The sequence below is a fragment of the Solanum dulcamara genome, chromosome 11 (genome assembly GCF_947179165.1).
Source record: "Solanum dulcamara chromosome 11, daSolDulc1.2, whole genome shotgun sequence".
NCBI classification, from domain to species: domain Eukaryota; kingdom Viridiplantae; phylum Streptophyta; class Magnoliopsida; order Solanales; family Solanaceae; genus Solanum; species Solanum dulcamara.
The window spans coordinates 103,678-128,556 of record NC_077247.1 but is presented as its reverse complement, the minus strand read 5'-3'; positions in this window follow the sequence as shown (position 1 = coordinate 128,556).

Sequence of the window (24,879 nt, the reverse complement as noted above, 5' to 3'; positions counted from 1 at the left end):
TATATGTATCTTACAATGTCTACGGAATTAATTCTTCATCTTGGAACTTGAGAGAAAGTTGAAAGAACAAAGAGGGAAAATGTTAAAAACTAGTTAACAAACCCGTTTTTGGAGGGGATAGTTGTTAGTAATATTGGTATAACTTCTTGTGTATAGTTTCGTTTTGGATGATTCAATATGTTTTGTAAAGGTATTTCATAGGTTTATAACTTTTATTTAGACTTTAAAATCCAGTTTTGCTTTTAGCTTCTCGAAAAAGGGTGATGCAGTGTAGAGGAGGTACTGCCTAGATTTTGGTTTTTGAAATCTTACACGGACTGCTGTTGGTGTTTTGGGCATATCGTTTTGTACATAATTGATGTAGGGGTGATTATAAATTGTATGTGACCCTAATAAACATGTATATAACTTTCATGAAGGATGTAAATCCTGTTTCCCTCCATTAACCCTTCGAAACGAAGTGACAAGGTAAAACAGTAAGCTGTCCAGAATTCACGTTTTGATAGTTTTGAGTGAGTTATTGCTGCAGGGGTATAATGTATTGTTGCAGGGACTAAATGCATTCTAAAAGGGATGTGGATGCTGCTGGTTGCATCCACACGACCCCTCGTATGGACTTGATGTCTTTCCTGGGATTGGCGAATTATTATCGCAAGTTTATTGCTGGTTATTCGAAGAAGGCAGCAGCCTTGACTGACTTGCTAAAAAAAGAGGTGGTATGGGCATGGACTGACAAGCAGGAGGGTGCCTTCAAGTTGCTGAAAGGGGCCATTGCGTCAGAGCCTATACTTAGGCTGCCAGACTTCGAGTTGCTGTTTGAAGTTCACATGGATTCTTCAGACAAAGTTGTGGGTGGTGTCTTGGTACAGGCAGGACACTCTGTGGTGTTTGAGAGTCGAAAATTGAATGATGATGAGCAGAGGTACTCTACTCACGAAAACGAGATGGTGGCAGTGGTGCATTATTTACAAATATAGCGTGTGTACTTACTGGGGACAAAGTTTGTTGTCAGGACGGACAATGTTGCGAACACTTACTTCAAAACGCAATGCAAGCTAAGTCCTAAGCAAGCTCGATGGCAGGAGTTCCTAGCTGAGTATGACTTCACATGGGAGCACAAGCCAGGAAGGAGCAATCAAGTCACCGATGCGTCGAGTCGAAAGGAGGTACTTGCTGCAGTATATTCAATTTCTAGACTTGAGTCTGATTTTCTTGATAAAATCAGATTATGTGCTACCAATGATTCGTTGTATGCTAAGATAATGAATCAAGTGAGGAAAGGCACAGTGAGACGGTATTGGATTGAGGACGACCTACTCCATTTTAAGGGGGGAGGATCATTGTGCCTCAAGGTGGTGATCTGCGGAAAGAGCTCATGAAGGAGGCACATGACACTACTTGGGCTGGTCATCCAAGTATTGCAAGGATGTTAGCTTTACTGTCTCATGTTTATTATTGGCTAAATATGGAGGATGATATTGAGGCGTATGTCAAGACTTGTCTAGTGTGCCAATTGGACAAGATTGAACGCAAGAAGAAAGCTAGGTTGTTGCAGCCGCTTCCAATTCCTGAAAGGCCATGGATGTCCGTTTCAATGGATTTCATTGGTGGGTTCCCAAAGGTAAACGGCATGGCGAGTGTTATGGTTGTGGTGGACAAGTTTTCGAAGTATGCTATCTTTGTTACTGCTCCAGTGATGTGTTCATCTTATATTACTGCTGAGTTGTTCTTTAAAAACGTTGTTAAGTTCTTTGGTGTGCCGGGTGATATTGTTAGTGATAGGGATACAAGGTTCACAGGTAGGTTCTGGACTGCCTTGTTCAATATGATGGGGACAGACCTAAAGTTCTCTACGGCGAACCATCCTCAAACTGACGGGCAAATGGAGAGAATTAACTATTTAGTGGAGGAATATCTCAGGCATTTTGTGACGGCCAGTCAAAGGAACTGGGTAGAGCTACTGGATAGTGCATAGTTTTGTTACAACTTGCACAAATCATCGGCAACGGAGATGAGTCTATTCGAGCTAGTCCTAGGCAGGCAACCTATGACGCCGCTTGATGTTACAAGGCAGAAGGCGCAGGAAAGGTGTCCAACTGCTTACACGTTTGCTAGGGACAAGCAAGAGGTGCTTGCAGAGGCGCAAGATAGCTTGCGCAAGGCCCAAAAATGCATGAAGAAATATGTAGATCAACATAGAAGGTCGCTAGAGTTCAATGTTGGCGACAAAGTGTTGTTGAAACTTACTCCTCAGATTTGGAAACAAATCACAAGTAAGTTTAGACATCGTGGCTTGATTCCAAAGTATGATGGGCCGTTTGAAGTGGTCCAAAAGGTTGGTGAAGTTGCTTATCAGTTGAAGTTACCTGAGAGGTTGAAATTGCATCCGACATTCCATGTAAGTTTTCTAAAACCTTTCTTTGAAGATGCTGATGATCCGGGCAGGAGTTAATCGAAGAGGGCATCGGCTGTGGTGCGCACAAAATTTGATACTGAGATTGAGAAAATTTTAGACCAACGGATACTTGGTGCTAAAAAGAATAGAAGGACAGAATTTCTAATCCAATGGAAGGGCAAGCAGGAAGCCGGCGCTACTTAGGAAAAAACAAAGTCACTATGGCAGTTCGACAAGAAATTGGAGGACTACCTCAAAAATGCCTCGACGAGGACGCCGAGTTCAACTGGATAAGGTGGTTTGTTAGACCCCTAAGCTTGGACATAGGCATATGGTGGGCAAAGTCAGTTATAAGGGTTTTGACATTGGCCCTTGGCATGGGCCTATGTGGCAGTGGCAAGCAATGTACAAGGTTGCAGGCTAGTGGCATGGCGTGCAGCAAGGAAAGGTGCTTGGGTGATGGCAAGCAGCTTGGCGATGGGTATGTGCAAGATAGGCACATGGCACCAAGACATGCGCGAGACAGGCACATGGCACAGGCGCAGGCATGCACGATGTAAGCGTAGGAAACAGGCACAGGCATGTACGAGATAGGCGCATGGCACATGGCACAAGCAGGCGCGAAGCGCAGACGCATGGCACGAGGAGGGCATGCGTGCAGGCAAAGGGCGGGCATCAGCTGACATGCATTTGGCATGGGCATGCTGGGGCCAAGGCTGAAGGACAATGGCAAGGTGTTAGCACGACGAGGGAAAGATGTTGGCATGAAGCTGGCATGGCAATATGGGCAAGGTGTTGGCATGGCACGGTATTGGCATGGCATGACACTGGCAAGGTATGGGCACTAGCATGGCATGACTCTGCGAGTAAGGCACTGCCATGGCATGGGCATAGGCGAGGCACTGGCATGGCGCGCAGGCGAGGTATGCGCGACAGGCGACCAGCGTGCTAGGCATGCGAGGCGGTTGGCAGCTCCAGCGACCACGCCCCATGAACTCCGAAATTCAAGGACACATTGAAGGGTTGTTCCCCATGACTTCCCCCATGTAAAGCAGCCACGTGATTGCACGTCCCTCCCCCTTAGCTGCTGCTATGATTGTCTATAAATAGAGGGTTGTTTAGCCTTGTGAAGGAAGGCATGAGTGAAGTGAGAAAGTTCTAAGTGTTATCCAAGTTTTGTAGACTTAGACTATATTCCGAGTGTATATCCTTTGTAATAATCTGTATGAAGAGATTAATAAAGGTTGGGCCAAGTTAGACTATATCTTTGTGTGTTTTTGTGCTGCGTGTGTTTGATTCTTATATTTTCTAAGTGTCAAACATTTGAGGGAAAAGTAGGCTGAGGTCGGCTTGAGAAGTTGACTGCCTAGCGGAGGAAATTTGTGTTGGATTCCAAGGTGAAAATTTACCCCCTTTAACTTAGAAGTCTTACATACCTAAGCTACTTGAGGAGATACCAAGCTTGTGTAGCACGGATTACATAGGCTCTTAAAATAAGACGAAATTATGAACCCACGAGAAAGAGGATACGATGACACGTGGCAGCCTAGGAAGGCGACACGTGGCAGCACCTCAAGCAAGCAGGTGACCCACCTGTTTAGGGTCAAGTAGGTGACCCAACTGCTTGGGGGAGGTAGACCCCATGCCACGTGGCAGCCCCTTATTGGCAGCATGTATGTGTTGGCCCAATGGAGGCCGAACACGTGTCACCCTTAGGGGATGACACGTGTCACCCCCTAAGCCAACATATATATATATGTATTGTGACTAAGGACTTCATTTGTTGTCCAAAACTTCAGCCAAAGAGAGGAAAAAAAATGTGAAGAACAAAACAACAAGGAAGCCATGGTTTAGAAGAATTAAAGGTGAGTTCTTCACTATTCCTCCGTGAATTAATTATCTACGGTATTCCCTAAGCACGTGGAGGTGTATATATATATATTACGATGTCTACGGAATTAATTCTTCAGCTTGGAAATTGAGAGAAAGTTGAAAGAACAAAGAGGGAAAATGTTAAAATCTAGTTAACAAACCCGTTTTTGGAAGGGACAGTTGTTAGTAATAATGGTATAACTTCTTGTGTACAACTTCATTTTGGGTGATTCAATATGTTTTAAAAAGGTATTTCATATATATATATATAAATTTCATGTATCCTTTAAAATCCATTTTTGATTTTATCCTCTCTAAAAAGGGTGATAAAGTATAGACAAGGTATTGCCCAGATTTTGGTTTTGGAAATTTTACACGGACTGTTGTTGGTATTTTGGGCATATCTTTTTGTACAGAATTGGTGTAGGGGTAATTATAAATTGTATGTGACTCTAATACACATTTCTATAACTTTCATGAAGGACGTAAATTCTGTTTCCCTCAATTACCCCTTCGAAATGAAGCGACAAGGTATAACAGTAAGCTATCCAGAATTCACGTTTTGATAGTTTTGAGTGAGTTGTTTGGGGTTTGTATTGTGTAAGGTTGGTGTGAATTGCTTGTATATATGTTGCAGGTTGTTGTTTTTGGTTGGCTATAGTTATTAAGGGTGTGATTGGAAATTCGGATAGGGCACATTATAGGAGAGGTTCTACCCAATTTTCGTTAATGCCTTACCTAATTAAAGAACTAGTCGAAGAGACGGACAAGGAAATAGATTCCAGGAATGCTAAGGTGCAACCTAAGATGCTGTAAAGCTAAGAGTGGTTGATATTCGTATTACTTTCATGTTGAATAAGTTCAAAGTATGACGAGGCGAATGGAATAAAGAGTAACTCACAAGAGGTATGTAAAGCTTTCTCTTGGCATGTTTTGATATAAGTACGTATAACTATCTCTCATTTTCCTTGATATGTATTTGGTAAGAAAATGAGATTATGATGCCATAGTGGTTCACCGAGCCCCATGATGGGCCGGGTACGAAATATGTATATGAAGATCACCTGAAGGGAAGTACAGACTACATAAAGCTTATTCTCTTTCTTCTTTTGGGCATGTCTTTGTCTTAGTTGTAAGTTGAATATGATCTGGGATCTGGGGTAAATCCATTCTTAATCATCTCTTATTTACTTCTGAATATTGAACTCCTATAGTAGTCGAACTATTTCCCTGGAAACTTTTATATGTTAAAGAGGCACCAAATGTATAGGCTCCAAGTCTTAAAGACTATACGAGATTAAGTGTTTTTGATTCCAGAAATGATTTGTCCCTTTGTTAATACATGTCTAGGGTCCCCGAGATTACTTTTGAGACAACCCATAATGGCATTTAGAGGACACTCGAGATGACTACACCGTTACTCGGGTCCTCAAACAAAAGCTTAACTTTCTTATTTTGTCGAGTCTCTGATAATGATTTAAATTGCATATAGTTACTCACAACTCTAATCATGTATACTGTAACCCTTTTTTCACCGAGTCCCGGGCCGGGTCCATTCGTGCACAACTCACTGCATTATCCACTGAGCCCTTCACTAGAGGGTCGGGTACGTATGTATATATATATATGAAGATGATGTGTTGCAATAAGGTGGTGATGGCACCGGGCCTATGTTAATCCTATAGATATGATTCACTGGACCCCTGAAAGGCCGGCTATATTGTATAATTTGAGCATACATGCTTTCATGATTCACAGAGTACAGGTACAGGTTTCCAACTTTGATATTTTATCCCCTGCTTCTCTACTTCAGATACACTTCTAGTTGTATTATGTTATGTTTTACATACTCAGTATATATGTCGTACTGACCCCCTTTCTTCGGAGGGCTGCATTTCATGCCTGCAGGTATAGGTATAGATTTGGGAATCTGTCAGCTTAGGATTCCATTCAAGCTTAATTGGAAGAGACTCCGTTGTATCAGAGCTTAGTTTTGATATGAACCATGGATGTTTAAAAGGGTTTTGTCTATTTAGGGGTACGACAGGGGCCTGTCCTGCCATATGTTGTCGTTAATATTTTTAGAGGTCTGCAGACATGTATATGTGGGTTGTGTATGTCATTTTGATTCAGCTGGGTCTACATGATATATGATATATATTATTATGTTATGGTAGCCTTGTCGGTTTGCGTGCCCTGTTATGTTGTGATACAAATAAAAAGGGCTACAGGTTTATGAAAATGTTACCGCCCAGTGGGGCTCTATTACATGATATTATTTTATTTATAGTTCAATGTGACCACATATAATAGATATGTAAATCGGGGGTCCAGGTCGGACCCCAGTCGTGGCCCACAGGGTTGGGTCGTGAAAGGTGCTGCCTAATTTTCGGTGATGCCTTGGCAAATAACAGAACTAGTCGGGGAAATGACTAAGGAAATAGATTCTATTAATACTTAGGTGTAACCTAGGGTGATGGAAAGTTAATAGGGGTTGATATTCATATTACTTTCATGTTGAATAGGTTCAAAGGACGGCGAGGAAAACAAGATAAGGAATAATTCAGACAAGGTATGTGAAGCTTCTCTAGGTATGTTTTTGGTATAGGTATGTAAAGCCTATCTTTTCTCTTTTGGCATGTCTTAGATGTAAGCAGGATATACTTGATGACTTCATTGAATCTCAGCTAATGATTTAAACTTTGTTTTGTTTCTCACTACTCTACTCGTGTATATGGTAACACTTCTTCTCTGAGTCCCGGGCCGGTTATCAAGTTCGTGCAATTCACTGCATTATTCACCGAGTCCCTCGCTAGAGAGTCGGCATCCGTATGTATATATATGATGATGGTGTGTTGTAATAAGGTGACGATGGCCTGGGGCCTGATAGGGCCGGCTATATTGAATGTTTGAGCATGCATGATTTTACTTTTCCAAGTACCAGTTTCTAATTTGACATTTTATCCCCTGATTCTCTATTTCAGATATGCTTCAAGTTATATCATGTTATGTTTTTTATACTCAGTACATATGTCGTATTGACCCCCTTCCTTCGGGGGGCTGCATTCATGCCCGCAGGTACAGATACAGGTTTTGGAAGTCCGTCAGCTTAGGATTCCATGCAGCTCAGCTGGAAGAGGCTCCATTATATCGGGGCCAAGTTTTTGATACTGTCCACTGATGTATAAAATTGTTTTGTCCATTCAGGGGTCCGACGGGGGCCCTGTCCCGCCATATGTTATCATTTATATTTTTAGAGGTCTGCAGACATGTATATGTGGGTTGTGTATGTCAGTGTGATTCAGCTGGGTCTACATGATATATGATATATTTTATTATGTTATGGCAGCCTTGTGGCTTGCGTGCCCTGTCATGTTGTGATACAAATAAAAAGGGCTACAGGTTTATGAAAGTATTATCGCCCAGTGGGGCTCTGTTATATAATATTATTTTATTTATAGTTCAATTTGACCACAATTGATATCTAGGTATACGGGGGGTCCAGGTCGGAGCCCAGTCGCAGCATACGGGGTTGGGTCGTGACATATGGAGTCCTAATATTTTCTTCAAATATCTTTAAAATCTCATTGGGTTTCTAACCCTAGTTTGGATGAATTACATTGGACTTTTTTAATTTCATTTTAAATTGTATCAACGATCATCATAAGCATGATTTTATATTAATTGCATGATTTTAAGTTGAATTAGGAAAGTCCATGCATGAAGCTACTTCCAATGATGATTTACATGAGTTATGATCATGAAATTCTATGATTTTTCAAGGAAAAGTTTTTATGAATGAAGTTGAGATTTATGATTTAATGATGAAAGTTATGATGATGATCAATGATGATCCAATAAAGTTATTAAAGTGTGATAAAGACAATTCTCACACAATTCATGATTTAAGATAGTGATAAGGACATTTCTCATCGAAGTTTATAGATTCTTATGAATCACTAAAGTGAATGAGCTACTCTAATGATTACTTTCATGATGAAGTTAACGATGATCCTTCCATGTTTTAATGAATTCCGCTAGGATATTGACTAAGCACAAGAGGACATGTAGGTGGGGTTCGAACTGGTTATGTAGTTAGTTACCCAAGGGAATCCTAGTAGCAACCTAAAGTCCCAAACTATATTGCCCCCATAGATTTCCTTTGTGGCCTAGCTAGTGGATCCACATATGGCTCAAAAAGTTAAAGTTGTTCTCACGGAGTCCACCTTGGTAAGTAGCCTCTCACTTTTCGATGTGGAAGTTATATCGGATTTCATATTATAGCTCGCATTGTCTTAAGATGTCGGTTAAAGGTCTTATCCCACACAGCTTCAGTTGAGTTATGAGTTCTTATGATGAATATGAGATTCTTTTGATGCATTGACCAAAAAGATGAATGTTTTTAATATTTTCATGACTTTATACATGTTTTAAAGATATTGGTCTTGCATCCCATGATTCATATTAAGTACGCCCTATGTTTATTATTAATGCATATCTCACATACTTAGTACCTTCTATGTACTAACACATATTTCGCCTACATTATCTCATTATGTAGGGGCGGACAACGACCATCCTATTCGTGGCTAGAGTTGACATAACATTCACAAGTTGTCATTGGTGAGTCCTCATTTTATCGAGGATGTGACTTTCTTTTATGTTGATCACTTTGACTTTTCTCTTATGATTTGGGTGAGCTAGGAGTTTTTCCTAAATCACCCATAAATTATAGACTTAGAGGCATGTTTAGATGTTGAAAGTGATATATTCCATTTTGGCCATTGATTATAGTATTACTCCTTCCTTACACTTTCATTGATTGAAATTTTTCTTCTACTTTATTTCATTATGTTTAATTGTCTTATGCATTCTATGTATGCTAAGATGACTTGGTTAGAATCTTTTGGGTTTTTAATTGTTGTGTTATAGCTAGGACTTAGGTCGGGTCATGAAATATGCATTGCATTGGTTGTTCATGTACACATGTTTTTTGTACGATCCTGGGTATGCATTGGTTTGATCAACTTTTTTAGGAAACAAGGTTGTTGTCCTTTTTTCTACTAAACTTATCTTTTAACGGAAGTCGTACCACCTGGATCTTTTTAATAAAATGATTATGGAAATTTATGAGGCGTCAAGGGTGTACTCCTTTTCTACTTTGAAGTATTACAGGCATCTGGGATGTCCTCTCCTTTTTACTTGACCGGTCAAAGAGAAAGCCAACCTTTTACATGCTATTGTTTTTTATTAATGATCTCTTGTCACACTGACGTAGCGGAAAGTCTTGGATCGAGACAAGACAGGTATAAATGGACACTCCTGAGTCCCCCATTGCTTTCTTTATCCATGTAACCCACTAAAATTGGAAGAGGGATGCGTGTATGGGTCCTCCCTCACAAGTCAGGACTGACGGGTAGGTATATACATCTTGTTACTATGGAACTACTGATTTTATTGCATTACTCTCATTTATATGCATTTCCTATCACCAACATAATTAGTTGTGGTACGTACCTATTGGTATTATGGGGGGAGGGAGAATGGGTTTAGTTAGTGATTTTGTACCTTCTAGGCACATACGGGCTTAGTAAGTTCTTGGTTGACTACTTGTTTACTTGTGGCAATACGTAGCGTGGTTCTTTTGTTTGAAGGTATGTAATACCCTTGTTTCTTGATATTTGACTCTTTTATGCACGGTTTGTTTTAGGATAGTCTTCTTAGCTTTTACATGTTGTTTGTGGTTACTTCTACTAGTATATCGTTCACTAGTTGTATCCTTTAGCTGAGTTGGTTGTGTATAGGTTGGTGGGATAGCACATCCAGGTTTGTATCTTACTTCTTTTTCCTACTTCCTTTACTCTCTTTCGGTGCTTTTAGCTTTTTCCTTATTATGAGTTTCCTGTTGTTTTGTTATTACTTATGATATATGCTCGTGTGTAAAATGCCTATTATGCATCATAGTACATGTTCTCATTGCTTATTTGGATCTCGTGGGGAGCAGCTCTTAGAATTCGGAGACTAGAGTGAGCTCCTAACATTCAGAGTTGCCTATCTCCCTCTATATTAGATATGACTAGTCTTTATTTTTTTTAGATACAGTCGGTACCTTTATGCTGGTATGTAAAAGCTTGTACTCTAGTTTTTGCTAGAAGCTCAACTATCGACTGATACCAGCTCTTGAGGGTTTATTTTCTATATTGATTTAATTCCCTCTCTTTCCTTTTTTGTTATTATTATTGTTACCTTCCACATCATTTGCTTTCATGTGATAGACTATTGTCTCAGGCTCAGGGCTAAGCTTACCCACTAGTGGAATATAGTAGGTGTCATCATGAATTGAGAAATAGGGTCATGACAAACCGTTTTAAAAAAATTTCTCTATTTGCAGTCCAAGGGTACTTAATTGAAATAGTTTGTAAGAAATGAAGAAATGACTTATTCAAAAACTTGCCCCAGTTTCCTTTGAGGATTGTAGTTTGAAATAGTAAGAAGATCAAACCTTTATATAAGACTACCTATTTGCTAAAATAAGAATCAGGTCTGACATAGTTCAAAACCTTAAACTTGATAGGATTTAGAGAACATAAAATTAGCTATCAAAAGACGAGAGAATTGAAGTGACGGGGACTAGATTCATAAACATAGAACAAAATATAAGAGGTTGTTTGTCTAACAGAATCCTTGGCGCTAGGACTCCTTATAATATACAATATCGTTGAAAAGATTATCTCATGCCTTTTTTCTAGTGAACGCCTCGCTTGATTCTTCAAAATTGAGGATGACTTTTTGGAATTTCTCCTCCAACTTTAGCAACAACACCTGTGGAGTTCTAATATAATTTGTAACAAAATAGAATTATCAAAGAGAATGATATAACAAGAGATAGGTTTAAAGATGAAGTCATTCAGCTCATATTGGTCTAGATGATGTCTCATAATCTTTGTCATTGTGTCAGGCTATTTCATTTGTAACATTAAGAGAATGTGTAATAAATTACGATAAAGTAATAGAAATAAATTTAGTAATAAGTAAGAGTAGAATTCATCTGATTATGACGAGGCCATTGTGGATCTAACGATGCCTTGTGACTTTATAGTTTCTGCATCCAAAGAAAAATTCTTAGTTTTGAGAGATTGTTTTATGTTGGCTTTGCCTTGCCATCCTAATCCTCCTGTGGCGTCTTTCTTGCAAGCTTGTCTGCTCTCGAAATGTAGGCTTGACAGAATTTTTGAGGATCCTCCTAAAAAATTTTGCCCCAATTTCAACATATGAGAACTCTTTTTCTATTTGGTAGTCTTTGATTGAAATTTTGGGAGAATCTAAAAAATTCTTACGAAGTTGCAACTTTGATGTGATATCTGATTCTGACCTATTGGAGAAATCCATCTTCTAAAGAATTTTGAGATCCTCTCAAAATTTGGTACCATTTTTCATTATAAAGGGAAATGAAAATCTTATGAGGAATATGATCGAGCCAGTGTGGCTCCTACATATCCTGCGTGAATCAAGTCAAATGTAGTTCCAATTACAAAGGAAAATTGAGATATTTTTGATAACTTAACATAAGACAATAAAGGTTGCCTACGTATTCCACTAGGACAATCAGGTCGAACGCAGTTCACATTACAAATAGAAGTGCTTACAAGGCAAAATATCATAACGTACGATTCCAAAGAGAATAAAGGAATAAAGTGTGATTACAGGAAAAGAGGATAATAACATCAAATGCAACATTGAATGAAGCCAAAAGTGCGACTTCTAGAAAACTTCATTATTCCTTGTTACTGGTTATGCGATGGCTACTTTCTCTGATCGGGGAGTGGGTTATTGTTCAGATTCTCTAGAACTTCTACAAGTGTTACCACCTTTTTTTCAACTAAGTCTTGGACTTTGTTCTTGAGTGTGATGCACTTCTCCGTATCATGCCCAATGACTCCTAAGAGAGAAGCACAACTCCTATTTGGGTTATACCAATCGGCCAAAGTATTCATAATCTTGGCTTCTATTGGATGGAGTATTCCTACCGCTTTCAACGTCTCAAAAATATGGGTCCACAATTCTACCAGTGGAGTGAATACTCATGGAGGCTTTCTCTCAATGTTGGGATAAAGTGCATTTTTTCAAAGATTTTGCACTGGTCGCGGAGCATGGTACATTGCTTGTGTGTTGTAGATTAGGTTTTTGTGAGGCAGGATAACCTAGATGTGGTTGGTGATTATATAAGGTAGATCCTCAAGTCATTGTCATCATAACTTCTTTCTTGTTTTTCTTTCCACTTCAGAAAGAACTGGTTTGGAAGGCTCCATTAGTGAACTAAGATGTAGTCAGACTTAGTACTCTTCCCATCTTGAGACCATCTTCAATCATTTCTCCAACTTTGATAGCTTCAGCAAGTGTCTTTCTACCCATTATTACAAGCGGATATTTAAAACTACTTTTCTTTGGTCTTGGTGAAGTAAGCAAGTTTAATTACCAACACAACTAAGTCTCTCTCTCTGAAAAAACAAAAGAAAACTCAAAAGGTGAAAGACTTAGTCTATTAATCATAATAATTAATTAAAGTAACATATAAAATAAATAACATTTATTTTGCTAAAAATATATTAGTCCAAAATTCGAAGAATGAGGGACCTTAAAGAAGTGATCCAATGGATAAAAATTTGATCATTGTACGAATTAAAATTTTAATAAAAGAAGGGAGTTTGAGCCAAGTAAACTATGTGATTTGAATAAAGCTTTAAGGGTTCACAAATTGACTTTCTGGAAGGGTCATTTGAGTAGAACGGAGTCATACATTTTGACTTCAAAATGATGGTGTACTCGGTAACACTAGCTATAATTAGGTGTGGGAAAAATAATTTTCAACAATAATGAGGTCAATGATAATTTGAGCAATGACCTGATGACTTTTAAAAAATGTACTGATCTTAGAACTTGAGTAATTTTAAACATATTTTGACAATGAACTCAAAGAGTATTTTAGAAAGACTCAAAAATTGGATTTGTATGCCTAGTAACTTTCTAAGACTTTGGAATGGAATAATGGACCAATCATATTTAAAGCAAAACATATATATTTAAACATACAAGAGAAATAACATGGAAGAAGCAAATTATATAGCATTTAGCACATAAACAATGTATAACGCATCCTAATATATGTGTGACCTTTTAAGCCATAGGTAAGCCTAATGTTTGAAGGATCTGTATATCGTTTATGAAATAATCCATTGCCCCAAAAATATTAATACAAATTTTATGAATAACACAAATGGAGATACATAATAGAGGAAAGAAAAATAAAGATCAGTCTCATACAAGGATACAATGGTAAATTAAATAAACTAAGCCTTCATTTGAAGTCTTAATTCTTGAACCTTTACGCTTTTGATCAACCATTTGAATGGGGGCCTTCCTTTGACTACAACAAAAGAAACTATCTATAAATCAAAACCCAACCCCAAGGTACTATGGTACATACAAATCGACATACATATCCTTCAAATTCATCTAATAATTTGATGGCCGTCTTTTTTGGCCGTGGGCCATTTAGACTCAAGGTTGTATTCTAATGGACCCAATACATTTGGGTATTGAATCATCTTAGGAAAATGCACCTAAATGAGGGAATTGGCTTAGCTCTAACCTATGTAGACTAGAGTGGACTTTTTGAAAGACCAGTACCCAAGTGGACTACTTGAGTTGGAATGATGAAAACCATTGAACGCAAAACGAACCAATAAATTATCAAACATTCCGAAAGGGTTAAATTTGGAAAACGACTGCGGGATTGCAAAATCGTCTTTTAAACTATAAACAAAATGATGACACTTAGCTGAAATAGCCCATGAATGGAATAAAAATAATATATTTGAAATTTAAACACAAAATGCAAAAATAAAGAAAGTAAATTACTAATTATTACATTTCTGAATATTTAGTCAAACAAGTGATACAAATCTAATGGTTAGAACCTAATTAAGTCCTCAGCGGAGTCACCATTCGTTTTTTCTAAGGAAAAGATGGTTTAAAATAGATTTCAATTTTTTTTCAAAAAAATCAATTTTAGAAAAGGAGTCGCCACTTAATTTTTAAAAGAAAAAATCAAGAAACCTTGTAAATTTAATTTCAAAAAGACTTAGCACTACTTTCCATCTGGAGACAGACAGCCAGGCAGAGCATACAACACAGAGTTGGAGGTTATGTTGAGATCCTTTGTCATCGACTTCAAAGGTAATTGGGATGATCATTTAGCTCTTATTGAGTTTCCATACAATAATAGCTTCCATTTGAGCATTCAAATGTCTCCTTATGAAACTCTATATGAGAGGAGATATAGATCGCCAATTGGTTGGTTTAAAGTTGGTGAACCTGAGTTGATTGGCCAAACTTGGTTCACCAAGCCCTGAAGAAGGTGAAGATCATCCAAGAGAGGTTAAGAACTACTCAGAGTCACCACAAATCCTACACTGATGTTAGAAGGAGAGATTTGGAGTTTGAAGTACATGATGGGGTATACTTGAAGGTCACATCCATGATAGGTGCAATGATATTTGAGAAGAGAGGGAAGCTCAGTCCATGCTACATTGATCCTTATCAGCTTGTGAAGAGGGTTGGTAATGTAGCCTATGAATTGGAGTTTCCCTCAGAGCTAGCAACTATTCATCCCGTGTTTCACATATATATATTTAAGAAGTATTTGGGAGGTCCTTCTCTTATTGTTCCGACTGAAAGAATTGGGGTGAAAGAGAGTTTGTCCTATGAGGAGATCTGGTTTAGATTTTTGATCAGCAGGTTCGCAAATTGAGAACTAAGGAAGTAGCATCTATCAAAGTTATATGGCGGAATCAGTTTATTAAAGAAGCAATATGGGAAGATGAAGAGGATATGAAAGCTTGTATTTTTCTATAATCCTTGAGATGATTTCAATCCGAGTTTGACTATTTGATATATATTCTTGAGTCTTAGTAGTTGAATGTTCAAATGTTTAATTATTGAATTCGTGATTGTATTCATGCCTTGCGCAAACCTTTTCTTAGTCTTCATTCGAGGATGAATGTTCCCAATGGGAAGATATTGTAAGACCCCAAAAGCTAAAAATCAAAAGTAATGAGAATTCATAGAAATTTTGACTGATCATATTCCTATGATTTGTAGAACAGTCTACAACTCATAGAAATGAGTCATAGGATCAGTGGATAGGGTTGGAAATTTGACTAAGTCTAAGAGTAAGTTAAAGGGTAAGTTGACAACTCGTAGAAATGAGTAGTCATTGTAGGGTCTGAGATCCTACAAATCACAAGTCTCAGAGCCTACTCTACGACTCGACAGGATGAGTCATAGAACAAATGATGACTCAACAACATGACTCGTAGATGTAAGACCTTGGAAGTTGGAGAGTCAAAAAACAAGGAACAAAAGATGAAATCCTAGAAAAATGCAGGTTTTTGCAATAGGTGATAACCATGAAGGCCATTACGGGAGGTGGTCTGCACCATACCTTGTGGTGAGCCACCGCGGTGGTGGTTCTAAATATCAGTTCTACAAGGAAGGGACCACGACAAGGGACTACGGGCCATGGTGAGCACCACGGACCATAGTGCCCTCCGTCATAACCCCTCCGTGAGACCCTTAGAAGTTTTCCCAAGGTAGGGAACATGCCTCACCACCATGGGTTGGGTTTCCCTTCACATACTATAGTGGGTTTCGTGTCCTGTACTACATCCGCAATTCACGAATCATGATAAACTCTATAGACCGTGAATTTCTATGTAGAGGAAGTCCTGAAACCTTTCACCTGCAAGCCCCAAGATTCAAGATCAAGTCTAACTTCACGAACACCACCACGGGCCATGGTGAGCATCACAGACCCTGATGGGTCCTTAGTGTAGTCCAGTTTCCAATTTTAATGAAGGGTATTTTAGTTATTCTATCACGACCCAACCCCGTAGGCCGCGACTGGGGTCTGACCTGGACCCTCTTATGTGTATTTATCAGCTACACTTTAGTGGAACCATGTTTGATGTGATACTATACACAAAAACCTCAATAGTTTAAAATTTTGTCATATGCCTATAGCCTCTTTCATTCGTATCATATCATGAAAGGGCATGCGCCGACGAGGCTGCCATAACATAAAAGTATTTACAATATGCCGTATAGGAATAGTCGAAACAAACTTATAACCAACCCACATCCATATGTCTACAGACCTCTAGGAATAGTAACAGCAACATATGGAGGGACAGGGCCCCCACCGTACCCCTGAATGTACAAATATATACATTAAGTGACCGGTATCAAAAATTAGGCTCCAAAATAGTGAAGCACTTCCGACATAGATAAGAGAAACTCCTAAGCTGACGGATCTGTAGAATGAAAATCTGTACCTACGGGCATGAAATACAGTCCCCTGGAGTACGGGGGGTTAGTACGATATATGTACTGAGTATATAAAGCATAACAACACATAACTGAGACCATAACTGAAATAGGGATGCAGAGGACATGTATAACAACTTAACGAATTATTGTACCTGTACCTTAGGACACGTAAATCATACACCTTATCATATGTTGTGCCCAGCCCTCTAGTGAACTTGATGTCATAATCATTTCCTCATATTCACATGTCATCATATCATCACACATTTTATTTCATCATATCATCGTATATGGTATCATATCATTGGATACGGTATAATCTTATTAAGTATGTCATCACATTACATCTGGGTCACTACGGGGCTCGGGGTCACAAATGTATCACCTTAATCTCATATTCATGCCTACATAAAGTATCCGTCCCCTTTAGTGAGGGACTCGATGAATGGAGTGGTGTACGTCTATAGCATACCATCATAATATACATACTATACCCGGCCCTCTAAGGAGGGACTTAGTGTTTCTTCCTTATTTCGCCACATATACTATCATATTACAGCCGTCCCGGGACTCGATGAATAATCGTATCATCATAACATATAACATATATTAGACCTCACGTATGACATTGTCTCCTCGTGCATGGAACTATACATATCCGGCCCAAGATGCGGTGAAAGAAGTAGTAAAGCTGCGCCCGACATAATATGCGACCCATTGTGGGACACGAAGAAAGAAGGTTTACAGTAAGCACGAGTAGAGTAATGAGAAACTATATACAACTAAGTCACCCTCTAAGACTCAATGAAACACTCAAGTGAACCGTCACCTGAAGACCAGGAAGGTACTTATCCGAAGTGCCCTTTAGATGTCCTTAGGGGTTACATCAATTGGGGCATCAGGAATCACAGACATGCATCAAGACAATGCTACATAGCTTATGCAATCAGAAACATGGTTTATGCAATCCGAGACACGGTTATGCAATCAGAGACACAGTTATGCAATCAGAGACATTGATCGTTTCAGATCCTTCAAGAAAAGGAGCTTGTATCTCCACTTACTATTCACTATATAGCAGGCTCGAGAATAATAGTTTGACTACTTTAAGACTTTTAATGGTCAGAAGTGACTACAAGTCACGAATTATACTCATAGCTCATAATTGAAATTTTCTCTAAACCTATATCATATAACATTTCACTTAAAATTAAGTCATTCCAAAGGAAAAAAGAGATAGGCTTTACATGTAGTAGTTTTCATCACATAGAAGACTTAAAGGCAATGACTCAATTATTGTAGGAGTTCTAATATCAAGAAGTAAACGAGAGTCTCGACTCATACTCAGGGCTTTACGAATGGATTGAATCCCAAATGTCATATACATATCATTTACAGCTTACATCTAAGACATGTCAAAAGAAAAGAAGAATAGCTCTACATACTTATTCTAAAAATATGCCAAAAGAAAGTTTCACATACCTTGTCTGAATTATTCCTTATCCTGTTTGCCTTGCCGTCATTTGAACCTATTCAACATGAAAGTAATATGAATATCAATCCCTTTTACTTTCCATCACCCTAGGTTACACCTTAGTATTAATGGAATCTATTTCCTTAGTCGTTTCCCCGACTAGTTCTGTTATTCGCTAAGGCGTCGACGAAAATTGGGCAACACCTCCTCTATAATGTGCCCTATCCAAATTTCCAATTAGGTATCTAATACCTACATCCAACGAACAACAACAAACTATAGCAATTCACACCAACAATATACAACATAAACTCCAAACAACTTATTCAAAAATACGATATCACAATAAGGCGTCTAGCCTTTATTTTGTAACGCCTTTAACTATATGAAATGAGGGGTCATGTGGCTTCAACCAGAATCACCATAACCCACATTAGAACATATTTAGGCCCTGCAACAACACATCACACCCCTGTAGAAGCAACTCACAAGAACAACGCCTTACTTCGACGACAATTCGACTATAACGACTACAATTTAGATTGTCTTCAACGCCAAGCATTTCTATGTTGTTTTCACGTATACAAACACACACAAGGTGTATAATACACTCCATAACAACATCATAAATACTAAATTGAAAGGAGAAACCTTACCTTACCCGAATTTAGCCAAAATTGTCAAAGCGCAACTCGGAACTTCTCCAAACGCGCTGAAATTGAGCGAGCTGTTTGTCTTACTTCTTCGCTGCCCCAAATTGAAATTTCGTGTTATTAAACACCACTATACAACTTAGGGACAGTTAAAATAATTAATTCACGGAATGAAACCCGGAAGCTTACCCCTAAAGGGCCAAACCCGTAGCCCTCCTTCCTTGCCCCTATAACGTTTTTCTCTTCTTTTTCTTCCAAACTTCCAATTGTAAAGCTGAAGTTTTGGTTCCATAAACATCATAAAACACATATATACATATCCACATACTTAGGGAACATCGTAGATAATTAATTCATGAAAGAAAAAAGAAGAACTTACCTTAATTCTTCTTGAACCATGGCTGCCATAGTACTCTCTTCCTCTCACGTTTTCTCTCTATGTATGGCTGATTTTTTGGACTCCAAATGACTTAAGAGTCATTAACACATATATATATGGCTCCCTTAGGAAGTGCCACATGTCATCCCCTAAGGGTGACATGTGTCAAGCCCTTATTGGACCACGGATCCACCCTTAGCCTCCAAGGCTGCCACGTGTCCTTGGTGGGGCCCTCCCCCAAGTAGGTGGGTCACCTACTTCACCCCAAGAAGGTGGGTCACCTGTTTCCACGTGGTACTTCCCTAGGCTGCCACATGGCACCTCCTTTTGCTGCCACGTGTCGCCTTCTCCTCTCCCCCGTGGGTTCGTAATCTCGTCTTGTCTTAAGAGCCGACGTAATCCACACTACGTAAGCTTGGTATATCCTTAAGAAACTTCAGTGTATAAGACTCTTAACTTAGTGGATTACATAGGTAAATCGAGTCCTATGACTCATTTCTTAGCCTCCAACTCTTTCTGGATTCTTATGACTCTATTTCCAACCTTCCTTCTCGCGAGGTATCACAATCTTCTTTCCTTAGAGTTGTTTGGTGTGTGTGGACAGTAAGGGTCTCATGGATACTTTCAATACAATTAGGGACTAGATTCAGTATGCAATTTCCCTAAATACTCCTAAGTCTATTCTTTTCCCACATTAACTCCCAAACAACTTAAAGACTTCTCTCTCAAGGTTCCTTCAAGAGTTCATTTTCTTCATCAAGTCTTGACTAGGGTTTTTTCAAGAACAATTCTCCTTTCTCAATTTCAAGTTCAAATTCATTCAAGGTATGTGGGAATGGATCCATAGGTTCCTTTCACCCATGGACCCAAGATTTTCATTCAAATTTGTCACGACCCAACCCCGTAGGCTGTGATTGGGGTCCGACCTGGACCCCCATATACATAACTATCAGATATAAAAACTATGCATACAAACACCAGTGGGTGATAACACTTTCATATACGTGTAGCTTTTTTCATTCGTATCACATCATGAAAGGGCACGCAAGCCGATAAGGATGTCGTAACACAATAACATCTACAACATGCCGTATAGGCACAGCTGAAATAAACTTACAAATAACCCATATACATATGTCTACAGACCTCTAAGAGTATCAACGGTAATATATGATGGGGCAAGGCCCCCATTGTACCTTTGAATAAATGAAAGCAAATACATACACCAAGGATCAGTACTATAAATTAGGCTCTGATACAATGGAGCTTCTTCAAAATTGGCTGAGCAAAATCCTAAGCTGGCGAACTCCCAAAACATGTGTCTGTACCTACGGGCATGAACGCAGCCCTCCTGAAAGAAGGGGGTCAGTACGACATATGTACTGAGTATGTAAGCATAAAATATTATAAAGAAATTACAGTTGAAATAGGGATGCAGAGGGCAAGTATAATATTTAGCCATCAACTGTACCTACATCTTATAAAATAAAGTCATACATACTATCATCATATACTGTAACCGGCCCATTCGGGGACTCGTTGTAACAACTACCTTATTCTATCATCATAAGAACATATGTACCATTAGAGCTGTGGAACGTACAGCCCGATCGATTTATATAGAAAGTACACGCCGAGGAATGACGGCCCGATCCATGCCTTATATAATAATACCGAGGTACGATGGTCCAATCCATATATCGTATAATAATGCCGAGGTACAAAGGCCCGATCCGTATATTATATAATAATACTGAGGTACAATGTCCCAATCCATATATCGTATAATAATGTCGAGGTACAACGGCCTGATCCGTATATCATATAATAATGTCGAAGTATGATGACCCGATTCGTATATCGTATAATAATGTTGAGGTACGACGGACCGATCCGTATATCATATAATAATGCACATATGTGCATGTAAAACTTGGTACCATATCAAACATCTCTCAAATATCATCATAAAGTATGTCCAAGATCCTCTAGGTATAGGAGCTTGCGCATTCAATCACTATTCAGCATATAGAAGGCTCGAGGGTCGTAGGCCAACTACTTTAAGACCTTACCATTCAAAAGTGAGTATAAGTCATGATTTATGACCGGAACCTACAAAGGGAATTACCTCTAACTCATATCATATATCATTTCACTTACATTAAACTATTTCAAGAGAGGGAAGGGATAGGCTTCACGTGTACTACTTTTCGTCATGTCGATAACTTACAAGGCCATAACTCAACTATCGTAGGAGTTCGAATATCGAGAAGTAAATAAGATTTATGAACCATAGTCGGGGTTCTATGAATGGAATTATTTCCACATTATATATACAATCCACTTAAGACTAAGATATGCCGAAAGAAAGAAGAGATAGGCTTTACATACACTACTGTTTATCATATAGGAGCCTTAAAAGGAATTAACTCAACTATTATAGGAGTTTTTAACATCACAAATTAAATAAATTCTATGAATCATACGTGGAGTTTCATGAGTGGAATTATCCCCACATTTCATATACAAACTATTCATAACTTATACCTAAGACATGCCAAAAGAAAAGAAGGATAGCTCTACATACCTTTTATGGATTCTTCTTAACCGTGCTTGTCTCGTCGTCCTCTAAACCTATTTAACACAAAAGTAACACTAATGACAATAACCCTTGACTTTCTAGCTTCCATATCTACAATTAATCCTCCATAGGAATCATTCCCCTCATTTATCCTTCTTGACTAGTGTATCGACTAGTTAGGAAGTGAACGGAAATTGGGCAGCATCTCCCCTATAACCTGTCCTATCCGAACTTCTAATTACATCTTCAATTAGTGAAGCCAACCAAAAAAATAATCAGCATCTATGTATAAGTAAACCACTTCCATATTGAACAATACAACCTCCAAACAATTCGCCCAAAATCACGATACCAAAATAAGGTTTTCAATCGTTAATTCGTAAAATCTTTAACCACATGGAACTGAGGGTTATGTGGGTGCAATGAGAAGAAACCACACAACTTTTGACCCACGTTCTATCCCTTCAACAGGCAATGAAACTATCTCCAGAGACAACACCACAATCATAACAATACTACGCGATTTCGATTCGACTAGAACGACTCCAAAATATGGTTTTCAACCTTTATTTTGTAATAACATAACAATACAGAATAGAGCATAACGTGGCTTCAACCAGAAGAAATTATACCCCTATTTCAACACATTTCCATCCCTACAACATATACAAACAACTTCCAAATACAACACCACAATAACAACGACACTAGCCAAACTTCTTGCCGACTAGAACCACTTCAAAACAGCCCCTATACGCTTCAGCAGTAACCTGCATACTTTCATATTCTCCGTCCATGTTTATATCCCTACAACATTTCTAAACCCTTACTCAAATATGTAAAAAGGGAATCAAACCATACCTTAGCAAACGGGCTTCTGAAACTTGCCAAAAATCAACTTCAGAGCTCCTTAACGCAGCTGATCTTTGGTGGCTGCTTGCTCCCTATCTTGCTGACCCAACCAATTAATTTACGGTGCTAAACACCTTCATTCAACCGAGGGACACTTTAGATGATTAATTCACAGAGAGAAATCGGAGGTTTTACCTTTTTCTTCTTTGTCCGTGGCTTTCTTTTCTTTCTCCCAAGTTTTCTCTCAACTTTTCCAAGTCTAGAAATGAAAGAATGAGGGAATATTCAGCATATTACACCTATATATATCCCTCTTTAGAAGGTGAAACGTTGCTGCCATGTGACCAGGTGTAAGTGGTAAAGTTGCTGCCATGTGACCAGGAGGTCACGGGTTCAAGTCTTGGAAACAGCATCTGGCAGAAATGCAAGGTAAGGTTGCGTACAATAGACCCTTGTGGTCGGGCCCTTCCCCGGACCCTACGCATAGCGGGAGCTTAAGTGCACCGGGCTGCCCTTTTTAGAAGGTGACACGTGGCAGCCCCTTAGGGTGACACGTGTCCAGCCCCTAGGGCACCACCTCACCTCATGCCTCCACCCACATGCTGCCACATGGAATGGTGGGGACCACCTCAAGTAGGTGTATCACCTACTTCCTTCTTTTCGTAAGTTTGGAATCTCGTTTTTACTCCTTTTCATAGGTTCTAATCTCATCTCACTTTAAGAATCTATATATTCCTTGCTACTTAAGCTCGACGTGTTCTCAAGTAGCTTAATTACGTAGGACATCCAAGTTTGTAGCTTACGCAAGTAGGTTGAGTACCAGGACTCCTTATTTGGCCTCCAACTCCATCCAATGCCTTCTAGACCAATTTCCAACCGTCACTACTCATGTAGAACTTCATAGATAATATGCATAACATGGCAATCTTTTAGAAAAAAAATATGCTCCAACGCAAAAAGGTGCAGGGTATAACATCCTTCCCCCCTTTAGAACATTCGTCCTCGAATGTTAATTCTCATAAGGTCCAAAAAAGATTTTAGGAATTCTCTGTAATGGTTTCCATATACAAGACTTTCTCCATAGCTTGTTAAACCATGTCTGGGCCTATTAGTTGTGTTTTACCAATATCCAACCACCCAATGGGCGACCTACATTTTCTATCATTCAAAGCCTTTGAAGTCAACCGTATAGGCCTGCAATATATCATCTGGCATTTAGCTAGCAAGCTTAGTCTATCCATCTGTCTGAGGGTAAAATAGGGTACGAAGACCTATTTGTCTTCCCAATCTTCTCGTGGACTGATCTTCAGTAGTTAACTATAACTTGGGCTCCTTCATCTGAGATAATAGCTATGGGAACTCCACACAGCCTCACTATCCTCTTAACCTATAACTTCACACAGTCTCGGCTGAACAGGTAGTCCTTGATTGAAGGAAGATGGACTGATGTTGGTAATCAACAGACAACATTTCTTATAAAATCATCCATCTATAGAGTGCAAAGTGAGTCTTGTAACCCAGGTCGTATTGTAGAATCTTCGACCTTGTGTATTACTTCTTGCCTTCTTTATATGACATCAACTGGTAACCCTACCCTTTTGGTTCTGCTTTTTGCCTCTCAGAGTTGGCTACTGAGTGGTGTTGAAGTTCCCTCATAAAACTACCTTCATAGTCGCTCTGTGTTTTGTCTATCATTAACTAGTATAATGTTAAAGGGCTTTGGCATACAAGTGCGCCATCAGTTTGTAACCAGATACTCCTGCTCGTTTTGCTTAAGCCATTTTACAACTCCCTTAACCCAACTTGTAACACTCTAGGTACATGATCTTGTGTTGTTGCTTCATCATTAGTTCAGATTCTTCCATGGTACTTTTACTCAGATTTGGCTCCAATTTTTCTGTCACACGTTACATTGCAATCCTTGCAATAATGCGCGAAGGCATTCAACTCAGCCCAAGATTTACTTTAGCATCGTCTCACTAATCTTCATGTTCTGCCTTGCCCTCTCCTCTTTTATCTTACAACGAGTATCGGGGTAGATCTTTGGTTCAACCATGGCCATGCCCTCTCAGTAATTTGGTTTAACTCCACTTTGTCTTTTTCTGTAATGTATTCAAAATGTCATGACCCTTTTCCATCATGTATTCTTCTGCTTGGTCTTATGCTGAATATACCAATGCTCGTGGTTTGTGCCCCTACTCTTATACAATCGGTATGAGGTAGATGTAGTCTCAGCGTCTTCTGGTGCATTTTTCTTTTCATACCACATTCACACTAGAACTTGCT